Source organism: Arctopsyche grandis, chromosome 10 (assembly GCF_051622035.1).
Source record: "Arctopsyche grandis isolate Sample6627 chromosome 10, ASM5162203v2, whole genome shotgun sequence".
NCBI classification, from domain to species: domain Eukaryota; kingdom Metazoa; phylum Arthropoda; class Insecta; order Trichoptera; family Hydropsychidae; genus Arctopsyche; species Arctopsyche grandis.
In genome coordinates this window covers 27,454,624-27,472,239 of record NC_135364.1, presented here as the reverse complement: position 1 = coordinate 27,472,239, position 17,616 = coordinate 27,454,624, and the positions used below count along the sequence as shown (strand labels likewise).

Below are 17,616 nucleotides of genomic sequence, written 5' to 3'. Positions count from 1 at the left end.
GGAAAGGATATATTGGAAAATATATTTGGTAGATATAATTGAAAGGAATGTAATATTTTCCACCTTAGTGAGCGTAAATTGTCGGATATTACTCTAACCCATTTATCTGGTAGTCTGCGCTCATCATTTTTTTCATGATTGATTGTGATTTATGAGTGGAGTTTTGATTTACTCTCTTCCATTTGGGCCTCACAGGGATATTTTGTAGTTGCAGTTGGTTCTTATTTATTGGAACTGGCTGTAGGTGCAAGGCATTCCTTATATTATGATATATTTTATATTTGATATTTTTACGTATTTGCTATTATAATTTCTATCGTTTTTTATGATTATGTACATATAAATGTATTATTGCCTGTGTATTTACATATGTTTATATTTATTTTTCTTTCTCTCTTTTCTTTTTTAAGACATTCCCTTCTTTGTTGTTTTTTTTTAATATTTTTAATTATTATTAGTTGTTTGTGTATATATGTATATGTTTTGTTTTTTTTTCTAATTTCTTTAATTATTATTTTGTTTCTTTTCTTTTCTGTTATATTTTTGACCATTGTGGCGCATTAGGAATTCCTGTAATGCTAAAATGGTACAAAACTATAAATAAATAAGTATATAGGTAATATCTACATATACACTTTCCTATATATGAAACGAAGAAATGCTTTTTGCACCACATATAAATCATTAGAGAGTAATTTCGCTTCAATTATAAATCATAAATCATAACTCATCGTAAGTATACAACCATAAACGACATAAATCCAGCCGACTTTTCACAACAATTACCACAGAGAAAATCAAGGAAAATCCCACAACATCTATGTACAATAACTTGAGGATTTCTGCAACAACGATACGTACTACATTGTATGTAGGTAGGTACTACAAAGAAGTCTACTCTCAAAGTTAAGTACTCACATAACACATTACGCCTATGCGTGAGGATAAAAAAACATACATTATATAGGTAATAACGAGCATAAAACCACCGTTATAAAACTTGTACTTGTAATATTATATTATAGTTAAACATCAGCAAGTACACTATCAATGTTGTTTATGAGGAAAATTGGCATCGTAATCCAGAGAAAATTTATGCGCATCGATTCGAAGAAAAGCCTCTTAAAACGGTGGCCTCGAAGTCATCACTCGGAACCAGATCGTGTCCGTTGATTATTATCCACCACGATAAGACCAAGCGTTTTAGAATAGAGAGCTCTTGATGTACGATTCCTTTTAGCCAATATTCGTGTGGTGCAAGTGTGGCGTGTCCGGCACATTTCCATATCGGATTCTTGTGAAGATCCCGCGATTGAGAGCGCCATTAGGTCTCGCTACTTTATTGTCGCTTCGACATTTTTTTTTTATTTCTCCAAGCCAAAGTGTTTGATAGCACGGTATCTTGTACGCTAAACGAGCGTAATTAATTACCGAGGGATCCGAGAATAATTACCAGACTTCGTGACCCGGTGAAGCGTATCCGAACGGTGATCGAAGAAAGTGTGCTCTGAAGAAAACCAAGAATATTGAATGAAAAAATTCGTGAATGAAAAAATGAGTCGTGGCAGAAGATGATTGCTATACTTCCGGTGAGAAAATTGCTAAACTATAAATCCTTTCAATAAACATTAAGCTAAGCCAAGTTGCGTTGCCAAAAAAAGTGGGAACTACATAGTGTAAATGATATCTCAGAGTAGTGGTTGAAATTACAAGGTATTATTTATTTATTTAAGTTTATGTTTGGACGATTGTGGCATTACAGGGGTCCAAGGGGTCCATAATGCGCCACAATTGTCTAAAAAATACTGAGAGATATTCATATATACACAGATAAAAATACATTTATATTATATGTAGATACATACATAATTCCCAAAATTTTTGACATCATCCTTCACCGTTTGATTCTTGCGCAGTTTAAAAGATTATTGTGTGATGAGCAACATGGTTTTACACCCTGTTGTTCCACTACCACTAATCTCGCCTGCTTCACACATTTGATCATGTCTAAAGTTGACGTTGGTCAGCAAGTTGATGTAGCCTACTTTGACTTTCGTAAAGCCTTTGATCAAGTCAATAATGACGCTCTTTTGATCAGGTTAGCTGAAGTGGGTTTTTCAACGCGTCTTCTTAAACTCTTTGCTTCTTATCTTAGTGATAGGAAGCAATTTGTTAGATATGGTCTTTATGAATCTCCTTCATTTTTTACTCGATCTGGTGTTACTCAGGGGTCCACTTTAGGCCCATTACTATTTACAATTCTTATTAATAACCTCCCTAGAGTTTTATGTAATGCATCATGTCTCTTGTTTGCTGACGACGTTAAATTATTTTTTGCTGTCAAGGATGAGAGGCAAGCCTCTCTCCTTCAAGCTGATATTAACGCTGTCTTGGAGTTCAGTTCTAGTTTAGGCCTTGAACTTAATTTAAACATATGTGCAATTATGACCTATGGACGTGCACATTCACTCTATTGTCACGGATATTCCATTAGATCCGTCTTGTTGAAGCGTGTGGAATCTATTGTCGATTTGGGTATCACTTTTGATCCTCAGCTCACCTTTCACAACCATATCAAAAAAGTCGCTGACGTTTCCTTTCGTCGACTTGGATTTGTTTTGAGATATGCAAGATTATTCTCCAATCCTTTGTCTTCTCGCTTGCTTTTCAATTCGCTTGTGAGAAGTAAGCTAGAGTATAATGCGATTGTGTGGAATCCGCATGAAGCAAATTACTCTCTGATGATTGAGAAAGTGCAAAAAGCATTTCTTCGTTTCCTATATAGGAAAGAATATGGGTATTACCCATATCTCTACCCCACTCCTTTCCTTTTGGGCATGCTTGGGTATAATTCCCTTGAACTTCGGAGAAACTTCTCATTAATTCGTTTCGTTCTCCTGCTCTTACGTGGTAATACGTCATGCCCGTTGTTGCTGGAGCAGTTGGGGCTTTATGTCCCTAATCACTATGTGCGTGGTAGACATCATCATTTGCTGGTTGTACCTCCTGCCCGCACAGTCCTTTTTCGAATGGCTCCTATTCCAAGAGCTATCCGACTTCTTAATGAAATCGTTGCTGCCGAGACTGAATGTGATATTTTCCACCTTAGTGAGCGTAAATTGTCGGAAATTACTCTAACCCATTTATCTGGTAGTCTGCGCTCATCATTGTTTTCATGATTGATTGTGATTTATGAGTGAAATTTTGATTAACTCTCTTCCATTTGGGCCTTACAGGGATGTTTTGTATTTGTAGTTGTTTCTTACATATTTATTGAAACTGGCTGTAGGTGCAAGGCATTCCTTATGCTATATTTTATTTGATATTTTTACTTTATCTGTTATTATTAAATGCTATTTTTTATGTTTATGTATGGATGTATTTATGTTTATGTTTAATTGTTATTTTGTTTTTTTTCTTTTTTGTGTTATATTTTTTGACCATTGTGGCGCTTTAGGAATTCCTGTTATGCCACAATGGTCTGTTTAAAATAAATAAATAAATAAAATATTTAAGATATAAAAAAATTCTTATGGATCTGTTCATAAGCTGGATGATGCTGAAGAGTAACCGATGAAGATTCTTCCCTCGGTACCTATATTTTTTATTTTATTTTTACATAGATATATACCAGGAAGGCTTGACAGGAAGACCCCAATGCGCCTTCCTGGACAATTAATTACAAACAATGCAGCATTTTTTATTATTACATAAATCACTGTATGTATTTCCAGAAGCTGAAGAACACGAAATAATATTTAATGAATTAATTCATTACATAATTAATCCATTGAGACATCTATGGATTTAGATTTTATACATAATTTTTACAAATTATACGCACAATAAATACAGAAGATTTGTGACAACAGGAAAGATGATTTTTTGCCAATTTTGAGGAACCGTTTCAACAATGATCAGATAAAATTGGCAAACTCTGATAAGAAACGATCGGTTTGGAATCAAAAATACCCCCAAATCTAGCCAGCAATATGGCGGATCGAACCCACTGATCACTTCGTGCTAAACATACACGCTACCATTAAGTTATACTGCTGGTTATATATGTGTGTACATATGTACATACATATTAAAGACATAAAATCTGATCTACTGGTAGTAGGTTATATTATAGTCAAAGATATACAAGTTATTTCAGAAAGAACTTCTTGGTTTTGATTTGAACAAGAAGAATTATCTAATGACTAAATAAAACATCTTACTTCGTGAAATAGTAGCGATTCGTTGAGTTCAAGGTGTAATTCTTTCGAGCTTTTCCTCAGTATAAATAAGAAAAATATAAATGGTGCTACCCATAAATGTTTATATTTAACATATGAGCCGATATATTTGAAAGCGGCGGAAAACCAATTTTCAGTTCCAAAGACACTATTTCTGTTTGACTTACTTCACAAATTGTTATCCAGAATTTCGGAAAAACGGGATAAACGTATCACAAGCCACCAGTATTTTGAAATATTGTTAAACACAAAACATTATATTGAATGTTTTGCGAGATCTTTTTCGAAATGAATAAAAGTTGACTTATGCCACCATCAATTATAACGGCTCATATATATGCATGTTACATACAATATATGTAGGTTCACCTGGAAGAATCTGATTCAGAGGCTGGAGCACGGACCCCTTTTTTCAATAAGGGCATCAAAAGAAGAAGTTATAATATAATACGTGACCAAAATTAAGAGAAGATTTGATCATCCGAATTATATTCTAGTCATGACGAAGAGGAAAAATCGAGATTCAAACGTAAGGGGTCCACACTGATGATTTATAAAGCAATGTGTTTTTTTTTTTTAATTTATCTACAAGCATATATATACATATATATATATATATATATGTACATATGTATGTTTACGTAATTTAAGATGAATTTACGGGTTCTCAAACTATGACGCAAAGTTAAACAGAAAAATTAATTAATCGGCGTCTATAGTAATTTGAAGAATTTCATAAGAATGTTAAAGAAATGATTCAATTTCTTTATTTCAATAGTACACATAGGGCACAAAACTAGTGACTATTCTTTTTTGATTTTTAAATGCTTTTTATTATTACTAAATTATGTTCACAATATATCTATTTTAATAGCTACTAATCTACTGATCATTTTCTATTTTACAATTTTAATTTAATTTTGTTAGTAATCATAGTATTATATTATTATAATGTTAATATGTACAGCGTAATAGGAAAAAGAGTTCAAAAACCTATTTACAATTCTTATAAATGCTCATAATACATCCAATACGGTGACACGACAACTCGTTCACAGATTTTCCGTAAACCGAGGATGCGCTCCAGGCATTACGTATACGGCCATCTCTTTCTCACCCCGTCTGTTCACCAAGATCTCGTTTACTATGCCATTACGTATGCAGCCATCTCTTTCACAGACCGTCTGTTCACCGATAACAGATGGTCTGTGAAAGAGATGGCTGCATACGTAATGGCATAGTAAACGAGATCTTGGTGAACAGACGGGGTGAGAAAGAGATGGCCGAATACGTAATGCCTGGAGCGCATCCTCGGTTTACGGAAAATCTGTGAACGAGTTGTCAGGTAACCATCTAATACTTAATGTAATATAAATTAAAGACTCTCTAAATTCGACTATCTAAAGCAGATTGTGTTTATACCTGAAGGGTGTAGACATTTAGTTGTAATTACCGAGACTCTTCACAAGTGTGTTAATATGGTTATTAGTGATCCTGTCATAGAATCTACTGGTTAGTTTGTAAGTAATGTCTGTAACTAATAGTGACTATTATAAAAGTGGGCCACGACTAGAAAAAGCCCAAAAGCTTTTTCCTCATACTAAAATGTAACGTGCGTTATTATACACGTCAAGTCTGATGAAAGGATAGCTTTTTGGATTGTGTCACCCCGTTTCGATAGTGTGACAATGTTATACATGTAAAATACATACAATAGCGAACGTAAAATAAACCTTGAGGTGTCTTCGTGTCGTTGTTTTCTTTTTCGTTTATTTTTATTTTGGTCGTCGAGTGTTGTACGCATACACAATATTGTTGTTTTCAATGATGCCATTAAAGCGCGCAGAGGCCGCGGGTTCGCCCCCGACCTAACGATATAATTCATGCATAATTTATAAGGATCATCTGCTATTTTCTGCTGCTACTGCTTCTGCTGCCATTGCCGGTGTTATTGTCTCTTCGTCGGCGAAGAAACCCGACCAGGCAGGGTTGGAGGAAGCGGTCCATTGTTCCCCAGAAGATTTATTGCCCACGTTGCGGCACGTCTCCAACGGTCTTCAGCCGCCTCCACCTGTACTTTGGAAGCTACTATATACTACATACTATCGTCAGGTGAGCTTTTGATTACGTTTTTGTTTTGTGTGTGAGTGGGTGTGTCTGTAGGGGTTCCAAAAAACCGCCTAAATATTATGAACTTGCATAAGATCATTATTATTTTTTTTACATATACATATATACCAGGAAGGCCTTACAGGTAACCCCAATGCGCCTTCCTGACCAATTACAAACAATGCAGAATTTTGATTATACAAGTCGCTGAATTACGAGACACTGAAAACGAGACATCTATGAATTGAACATAAATTTTATTGTAAATTAATCATACTCAAATAGTGGTGACATGGAAAGTAGGAAGGATTTTAGTCAATTTTAATTGGCAACCGTTTCAACAATTAAATATCCAAGTATGACCAGCAGCACTACAGAAAGATTATTTTCAATCGAGGTCAGCTCATGGGATCGAACCCGGCGCCTCTCGGTGTTAAGCAGAAGCTTAACGACCGAGCTATGCTGCTGGCTATTATATATTATATATTATTATTACAAATAATAAAAATTTTATTGTATATCAAAGCCGTAAAATGGTAGATCCTCAATACGCATAAATAATTAAATGATTTAAATAATCTACTATACAAACTGTGATCGTGAAATTGTGAATAAAAACACTGCTGAGATGAATTTGTGTCCGAAAATGTAATGAACTATGAAATATTTCCATCTTTCAAAGTTATTTTACACATCTGTTTTAGCTTAAAACAGGAACGAATTCTTAACAACTTACGATTACGTTTTCTATACTTTTATACCTGACCACACAAAAACTACATTTGTAAATAGGTTTTTGAGCTCTTTTTCCTATTATGCTGTACATTAACATTAGAATAATATAATACTATGATTACTAACCAAATTAAATTAAATTGTAAAATAGAAAATGATCAGTAGATCAGTAGCTATTAAAATAGATATAAGATGTATTGTATAACATAATTTCGTAATAATAAAAAGCATTTAAAAATCAAAACACAAAAACTACAAATTATGGAAAACCCAATTTGACGAAATTCTGAAAGACCTTGTGTAGGTTATTGAAACTGCTTTCAATTTCATATTTCATTGGTTTAAGACCTGGTCTTCGTTCATTACTAAATCTCAAAGCCACCGCGAAGTGCTGTACCTTTTTTTGTTGTTCAAAGAAATATACGCTTATTCAAGAAGAAAGTTTGGATATACACATTTATTTTGATCTTTCATAGAAATTTGAAATTCATAGCTGTTAGTTTTGAGGACAAAAACATGAATTAAAGAAAAACATTAAAGAGCCGGCTTTTCGGTTTAGGTTTAAACCGACTTGGAAGCCCTAGTGTGTGTGTGTTTGTGTGTGGTGATAATAATTCGAGCCCAAAATCGACTCTTTTCTGTGTTGAAATGAGGTATGTGGTTAAAAGTGATTTGTATGACGTGTTGTAAATTGCTTTTTTTGCGGTGTTATATTTCAGTTGGTTGATGTTCTTGATGGGGATTGATATATTTTCGATTCACGGAAAATGAATGCTTTACCAGCGAGAATGTGATTTAAATAAGACTATGTAAGTAAATATCGATTATTATTGATATGTTCTTTAAAAGTTTTATAGGTATATTAAAGTGAAAATAAATAAATAGACGCATGAAATTTGGAATTAGGATGGACTGCATTTGGACGAATGAATGCGGTTTTTAAATCAAAAATGCCACTTTGCCCGAAGAAAAAGATCTTCGATCAATGCGTTTTGCCAGTGATGACGTATGGATGTGAAACATTGGATGTTGAGCGGCAAGTTGCTACACAAAGTCCAATGCACTCAAAGAAGTACGGAACGTTGTATGCTTGGCATAACGAGGAAAGACAGGAAACGGAACACGTGGGTGATAAGTAAGACGAGGGTTGTAGTTATAGTGGATGGAGAAGAATGGACGAAAGGTGGACAGAACAAATGCTAAATTGGTACCCAAGAGAATGCAAAAGGTTAAAAGGAAGCGCAGCGAAGATGGGTAGACGAAATTAGGAAAAATGTGTGGGATGAGATGTATGAGAGTTGCGCAAAACAGAGACAAATGGAAGCGTGTTGGAGAGGTCTTCATCCAGCAATGGATGGCGAATGAGTGTAGATGATGACGATAATGTTGATATAAAAGTTAGCCAGCAATATACATAGCTCAGCGGGTAGCATATTTCAACACTGATTGAGGGGTTCAAATACCGGTTCAGATCTCAATTGAAGTATTTCTGCAGTGTTATGGTTAGATTTAAATAATTGTACACCAGATTTTTCCAATTTATCTGATTTAATTATTGAAACGGTTTCTCATAAACTCCATTATTAAAATTACAATATATAAATTGCATCAACAAACACGTCTTGAATCACTTATCCGTATTCAAATCTTGCGTTTATAATTGGATTAGAGTGATTATACAATCTGTCAAACAAATCAAAACCAACATTTATCATTCTTAACGAGCGAAAATCTTTATTTATGAACCTTGCTATGTATATTGCATAACCTTTCGAATGAGAATCTTTCCAAGCAATAGGTACATGTATTGTATGTTTATGTACTTTCAACATAAGCCTGCAAATTCAGCGATTAATAGTAAATGTTTACTCACTATACTTTCGATCCAGCCTGCTGAAGTTTCTTGAATTTTCCGCCACTTTTCCACCTTCAAAAATTTCACTGTCACAAAACAAAAATCGTTGACTGAGCACTGATCTTATCACGGTCGAACATCGAACGTTTTACTCTAACACAATTCGAATCCTCGGAACTTCACAAACACCGTAAACCTGCGAACAAACAAAACAACACAACATTATCAAACCATTCGATTCAGAAGACCAACGAGGAAAAGCTTTTACTGAGATTAGTACGCAGTATTTAATTTTTATTTTATTTATTGAAAAATCAACAGACAACAAGATGTAGAAATGTATAAAAACAAAGAGTAAATATATAATATATATATATAACATCCGAGTCCAACTACAGATTTTTACAAAGATAAACAAATGAAAAGGAAAAGAATAAAAGCACATTGCTAAACTAAACTAAAGTGTTAAAATATTGGAAAAAGGTTATAAAATAGAATAGAAGAAGAAATGGATCAATCGATCAAGATTCTCTCGATGTTAGTCCTGAATTGATGTAGGGAAATACCGAACAGATCAACCTCATTCAGCTCCCCGTTAAACATACGATAAACACGCTGCAGATAAGAATATTTTTGGGAATAAGTATTGAAAGGATTAAGTGAAAAGAGTGCAACGTGTCTAGAATACCTAACTGGGATCCTGAAATCAACCTTACTCAGTAAATCAGAACAATCAAGGAAACCATTTATGAGCTTAAAGAAGAATGTAGCATCAGTAAGTCGTCGCCTGACAGAAAAATTGTTAAAAGATAGGATTTTGAAAATATCGGGAATAGTAGAATGGGTATAGGTAGGAAAAAGGTAGCGTAAGGATTTATTAAATTTAAGTTGGACTTTTTCAATACAATTAATATGGAATAAATAAAAAGGTGACCAGATAATTGAGGCAAATTCAAGGTGAGACCTTACAAAGGAAAAACTAAAAGGTTAGTATTTAAAAAAGTTTTTTTTACCAGGGTTTTTATTTTAAAATTTTTAGTTTACTAGTTATATAACCGGAGTAGAACTTTTAAATCAGCTGATAACTAATAACTAAAAATAAAACTATCACTGTTTGATCTGTGTACATATATTAAGCCTGTACTGGTTAGAAAGTTTGTTTTGATTTGAGGTTATGGGTTAAACGTCATTCTGTCAGATTCACTGAACAGTGTTGCCACCCTGCATAAAGGCCGGTGTGGCAACACCCAATACCGTTGGCTTAGCAAGCCTCCACAAAACTATAAATATTTATATATTAGAGATAACGAGAACCTATAAAGCAAATTTTATAAAATATAGAGTGAAAAAAGAAAAAGTTATAGGCGTTTAAATAATTAAAATTTGACAGCAAGATGGCAGGGCGAAAAGTAATGAAACTACCGATGTGAATAATGAATGTGACAGATAAACGTCACCGTGTAATACGATGCAGTATTTTCATACGTGTCTAATACGATATTTTTTCACTATCGTAATTGCGGATGATACCTTAATTTATATTGATGACCAAAATGAGCAATATGGCAAAGTATGAAAACGATCGGATAAGAGATAAGGGATATAAAAAATGACCGCTTACACGAAAACCATGTGAAACGTATAAGAGGTTAGTAAAAATAAAGTATATAAGTACATAAGTATCATTAAAGGGTTTTGTTGAGCGGAGTAGGAATCCAAGCAATTTAAATGCTTTGTTGGTAATAAAGGAAATATGTTCAAAGAAATCGAGTATGTACTATATGTGTGGAGATACTTGTATATTAGACGTGTAGCCAGAGCGGCCAGTGTTTAACTGTAGTCCGATATAGATAAATCACAGAAGCATGACATGGACACGCGTTGACGTAAGTGGAATTCGAGATGTCGACAAGCGGAACTTGGTTGTTGGAAAACGGAACGACCACATCGGAAGAAGAAAGTTGGTGTTGCGTGAAAAGAGCGACGATCTTGCCGACCGGTCCAGTTCGCCTTGATCTTGAGAGCTCGCCCACGTGCTAAGACCCCCATACACTTGCAATGCTTCGAAAGACGGAATTTCGCTTTAATTAACCGACTGTATAAAGTTTACAACGTCAATTATACTAATAAATTGTTATAAGACATGTGTACATACATATATTCAAATGAAATATTTGAATTTATAATATCTTATAATCATTGGATGTACGTATGTATGTATGTACTTCTGCGATTAGATATTAATGATAATAAAAAGTGAATAATATGAACAAAGTTTTCTTCATAGTAATATGTAGAAATAGTTGATTATTTTTACCTAGAGAAATGTAATAATAAAAGAAGGGCTCTTATGAATAAATAACACTGTTCGACTTTTTTTTTGGTTCAGAGACGAGATATGACTTTTCTTATAGAATTATGCCCAGTGAACACGAATCTGGTAATAAAAAATGTTGATTGGCTCGAGATTCGGAGATATATGTGTTTTATAAATCGCGCGATTTTTCTATATCTTGGTGTTGTTCGGTCGATGTCTCAAAATCTGTCAATTTCCTGTTCAAAATGAATATTGGAATCTATAGTCTGGTATTTTATCTTCCAGTTGTAGTACTTTTCAGCTTTCAAATCTCTCTAAGTAGTCATCCAGTTCAAATCAAAAGTCAAAAGTACGTATTTTCACTTGGGATTTTTTCCCAGTGTTAATACTATTTTATATTGAGTTTTTTCTATTGAAACATGTTTATTGAGATAATGTTCTGACCACACTATTTTTTGTTTTCGTTTAAAAAGGTTAATTGGAAGTGTGCTGAACTTTAAATCGGTAAAATTGCGAGCAAAAAGCTCGTACTAGTGTTTACTCGTATTTACACGAATCTGAGTTGAATTAATAGGGATAATATATTAAATTATCTTTATATGAGAATTAAATAAATTTCCACTTAGAAAAATCATATTTCGACTATTCTTGTGGATTAATAACAAAAATTCTATTGATAACTGGCTTACCTCGATAGAATAAACGAAAAACACAAATTTAAAAAACACATATATCTCTGAATCTCGAGCCAATCAACATTTTTTATTACCAGATTCGTGTTTACTGGGCATAGATCTATAAGAAAAGTCATATCTCGTCTCTGAACCATTTTTTGTGTCAATATTACGCGGTACGTCTCTATAAGTACGCTACAATGTACGGAATACAATCTGATCAATTTACTTATAAAAATGTATCCCATGTTGTTTATTGTGTGTTTTTGAATGCAGTGTGCAACTTTTACCGATGCTTGCCCATCTTGTGAGTAATATAAACAAACAGATAAGTTTTTATCCGACATACGTCGAGCACCAAGCATCAAATACGACTGATGCTAAAATTATTTAGGATTGAATGTGGACAATTGTCACTTGACAACAATATGACGCCTAAAGCCACTTCTATTAATATAACATTTCTCTGTTTTTAACCCTCTGCATACTGCATGCATACCAACTGCATAGCTTTGATGCGACAATAAGTCATCGTGTCAACGAATTATTGTTGTTTAAAACTGACACGGCTTCTGTTAATATGTACCCTTGCAATTAGATGTAGTTTTAAAGGTTATAAAACATAAAAAAACTATAAATTAACCCTCCCTCACCGAAGTGGGGTATGCAAGTGCCCCAATTTTTACGTTTTTCGTAATAACTATGTGGTTTTCAAATCTATACACCCTATATTTTTTTTATTCTTAGAATGAACTACAAGAAGTTTATTTTCATAAATTTTGTATGATTTAGAAAAGGGGTACATCGTAAAAAATGCATTTATACATGTCTACGTTCCAAAGTATGATTTAAAGGCGGTAGCGATAGTCATGTTTTTGACAGTTCGCTTGCATATTCTTGTTGATCGATGAATCAATGCGAAAGAAAGGGATAGCTATATTTTCGTAAGCTATTGTTTTCGTCACTTTTGGAGCGTCGTTATTGAGTCATGCAGATGCCTGTTGGCCTTACCTATGTGCGTTTGCATGTCGATGATTGTCGCTATTTTTTAATACAAAAATAGTCAAAAACATGCTATAGGACTAAATCTTTTTTATGTTGATGTACAAAATGATTAATAAGATATATATTGAACCCATTTGTATTGAGAAAATCTGTATTTTGATTAAAAAATACTGGGGTCTTACTCGACCCCGGTTCGGGACACTCGTTCGATCTCGACGCTCCGTTATTCAAAGGTTAAACAAAACCATGTACAATCACTATTGATTAATTGTATTTTTATTAGTTTACTTTCATCAATTGGTCTTATGAATGGTATCTGGACATGTACCCCCCGGACACATACCCGGGCCAAAAACCCCCTGGACATTAACCCCCCCGTGCAAATAGCCCCCGCCATGGATACAAATTGTTTAAAAATAGTAATAAATAATTAGTAATTAATAATAAAGTAAAGTAATAAATAAGAATAAATTGAGTGTGGTGGAGCATATTCAATTTCAATTTATATACAATATTTAATTTCAATTTATTGTAGTAAATATAATAAATATCAATTTAAAAGACTTTTAGTCACCAGTTAGCGTTTGCGTTCTGTGGTATTGAAAGTAAATTTAAATAGAAGTATATTTTATTATTATTATATTTTAAATATTTTTAGACTATCCATGATGGAATTTGTGAAATCGAGAAAAGGAAAAGAAAAATATATTAAAATACAATTGATTTTGGAGTTTTCTATATTTAAACATTAAATATAGAAAACATAAAAAGTTAGTATCAATGCTAATTTATTTCAGTCAGAAAAATACAGATATTAACAATACATATTATAAGATTCTTTATCAAAGGTTGGGTTGCAAAGCCGATGGTGAAATATAATTGAAACATAATCCATTCGCAAAATATTTTCAACGTCCATTAATATTTAATACCTAATGATGAAGTTATGATCCATAAAGTCTTGATAATTATAAGGTCTTTACGATCCATAACGTCTTCGTAAGGGTATTAAATAGTTAAAAAATAATATGAGAGGTTTTCTATACAGTCGATATGAACAAGTAAAAACTAATATTCCATTAAAAGTCGCTAAAAATTTTAAGAACAGACTATAAAGATAATTATGGAATTTATCGATGATAAGATAGACGTATGAAACTAAACATAGGAAGACGCTTCGAGCGTATGCAGAATCGAGCTCAAAAGCGCATAACGGTGTCTCGCATATGCATTGTGCTTTCTGGTGCATTCGATGAGCTTTCTCCCCATTTATCTCCAAGCCGTGTTTTCGCATCGTTTCTTCCACCTCAGATCATCTAGAACGCACTATCAATTAATGTCCCAAGCGAATATCTCCCACTCAATGGTAATAATAAGCGATCGTGTGCATGCCTCAGGCCATGGTTTCGACACGTCAAACACTACGCGCTCTCGGTTAATTAATATAAATCAAACGAAGCCTCAATAATAGGATTTTAGCCCTTGCTTTTCTCGATTCAGTCTCGAAGGATGCCATCGCATAGATCAAAGCAGACCCTGTGGGCTTTCAAAACCATTAAGGTGTGCACACATGCAATTTCGCTGAGTAAACAACGCCTCTGTGCATAAATTTTATTTGAGTGCACTGAAGTCGTTAAAGGTTTTGTTTTATTATCGGGTGTAATTACGTACACATTAATATAAATAAAATAGTGGCGTCGAGTCGACTGACACGTTTCAGAATGAACTCCTTTCTGCTCGGTGCAAATTAAGGAGTGTCGGCTAGAGAACGAGTTACATCTTAAAAGATAATTTGTTTTATGTATATATTTTTGTACTTTTACATACTATTTTCCCGACTAGAAACAATCTATCTATGTTTAAAAGGGCACTGAAAGGGAACGAAATGGCTGAACTATTTATAGAATGGATATATGCAGAGTAGACGCCTGGGTTTTGATTTGAGATAATGCTTTAAAAGACTATGAGGAAGTTGATGACTTTTATTCTACCTATGTACATACATAGGTCAGTGGTCGGCAAACTCATTAGTCAACAGAGCCAATTATCGACAGTCCAACGATTGAGAGCCAAATCTCTTAAAACTAAACTATGTATATAGATACATAGATACACTGTTTATTAGCTTGATGAACTTTAATTAAAGTTTTTAGTCTTAATTAAACTATAGATACACTGAATAAAATACTTAATAATGATGTTATTTATTTATAGAAATTAAATTGTAAGTAAGATGACAAACACTTAATGTGAACAATGGCCTGGAAAGACTAGGCACGATTCCAGGTTTTCATCAATAAGACGACTTCTTAATTTACTTTTGATTAAGTTCATGTTCGTAAAATATTGTTCGCATGAATATGTAGAACCGAAAAGGGAAAGAACAGCAAACAGCTATTTTTTTCAACTGATCATGAGTCAGGAATACTATTCCAGGTGCTAAAAATCATCATGTCTTTGATAATAGGACAAGATGTTCCTTCTCTTGATCTCAAGGGAAGACGACAGTCTCCCTTGAGAAAGAGGAAGAAGAAAAGGGAATAAAAGATGAAGAGATGATCTTGTGGTTAGGACGAACAAAGTATTCGATATCAATCAAGATTCAAACTTTTGATCTGTCAGTTCTTCTTCATCAAACTTTTAATGAGTATAAAAGGTTTTTTAAATATGTCTCATATATGCACATGTTTGTTGACTTTTTCATGCTGAAAATACCAATATGTTTCAATTTTTTCATATCCTACTTTTTCTTATATTATTATGATTTCAACTGACAGGAGTAAGTATTGAGTAATTTAAGCCTTCGTCATGATTTATATGGTAAGCCGTAAGGGCTGATGGGTTGTGCAAGAGCAATCAAGATTCAGAAAAAATACAGATGTATTCAGGAAGCTTTGAGAATTTAAATTTAAGACACAATCATATATTTTATTTAGATAAAAGTGAAAGCTTTTATTTCAAAGCTGATGACTCATTTTAGAGTTCACAAGTTCAAATTAAAATTAACGGTATCGAAGTTGATTTTGAAGTATGATAGTCAGGTCGCCATCACCTTGTATTATTAAAAATCTCAGTTTAGAAATTAATACAAAAACTCATACCGCTGATTGAGGCAATTTTCTATTCCTTTTACAGTATTCGTTCGTCGTATCGACATTTACACCCACTCCACCCATTTAACAATACGTCAGATTATAACCATATAATCATGGTTTAATATTTCGCGCATATCAAATCTATTGTCTTCAACCGACGATCTAAAATCGAACGGCAACATACTCGATTATTCATTCAGCTTGACAACGTCTGAAGAGACGTTGACTGTTCACACTGGCGAGCCATCGCATATCTAAGTATGTATGTCGCTTTCAATCATTGATGCCTCAGCCTGACAAAGACGTCTTTTGTCGGTATGAAAAGCCTTATCGAATTTTCATTAGCTTCCATGGAGGAGCAAACTTGAAGGAATACTGAATTAGATTCGCCGATGAGTTCGTGCTTCAGACGTAAATTTATCACTCGTGAAAAGTGAGTTAACCCACACGTACCGAAATTTGCGAACATGGGAACAGACACGTGGGTTGATCCGACAGTTGATAATATACTTAGTCGTTGCGCTATTATTATTGCAACAACGAAGAAACGCTCTGAATCATTCGATGCTTTCAGTTTTAATGCAGTTTCGCAACATTGTCTTGTACACGTACAGTCATGGTACTGCGAGTATCGTGTGTTTAAACGTCAGATTGAAAGGGAGAGTTCGTAGAAAAAACGATATTAGAGCATATAAAGGAAGTTCCGATTTAAAAAATCGGATTTATTTATTATCTTCTCTAAAAAATAATTTAGAGAAGATAATAAAATACGTGAACGTTGAATCAGACGATTGATACTGACATCTGTGTAATCGTATTACGGTTATTTATCAAAAATGTTACATTTCAGAGGAATAATTTGAATTTACTTGTGTTAATTTCCAATTAAAATGTATCGTAATGTTGATATTATGAATTATAATTAATCATCATGCATTAAAATGCATATTAGTATAGGAAAAAAAACGGGTTTCACGCTTCTCCGCGCATTGAAGTTTCCAAACGGAAAATTTTATCTAAATTGATATTTTTTCATATTTTACATACATATAATACGTAAGTAGGCATTATTATGTACGTAGAATAAATTTACTGACTTAAACGATAATTTAAATCAAATTAGAGTAGGAGTCATCTTAAATCTTCCGACTCCAAATATATATTTTAAGAACCGTAGTGCAGTACGCTGAATTGCATATTTCATATATATTTTATGTGTTTCTTAAAAATATTATATATAATCTACGGTCTTGATTTGAGTCATACAAAATCACCAATTTATACACAAACAAACATATCAAATTACATACAATACAAAAACATAATTCACGTTTTGAGGCAAACACTGTGAAGAATTCCAATGCGGAATAAACGTTGCTAATTTTCAACCACAAAAAGTTAGTTCCATTTATGTATGTACAGTTTGAGTTCCATTCGTCGCACATTCAGAGCGACCACACACAATCGAAACAAGTGCATAAATAAATACGTAATATAAACCGATCCAATATTCAGTCGTCGATTATTATCACTTGCCTTATCGGTAAGATTAGAGTCGCATAGAATCGAATGCAAATGGCGCGGG

General features: G+C 33.5%; 1 protein-coding gene across 2 annotated transcripts in view; it reads right to left on the bottom strand.

Moving 5' to 3' along the window:
- LOC143918394 (leucine zipper putative tumor suppressor 2) overlaps window positions 1–17,616 on the bottom strand; it is a 242,677-nt gene that overhangs the window by 166,887 nt on the left and 58,174 nt on the right. For both annotated transcript variants that reach the window (XM_077440292.1, XM_077440293.1), the window contains exon 2: window positions 8,959–9,136. The gene's annotated coding sequence lies outside the window, so the exon portion shown is untranslated. The remainder of the gene's footprint in view (window positions 1–8,958; window positions 9,137–17,616) is intronic.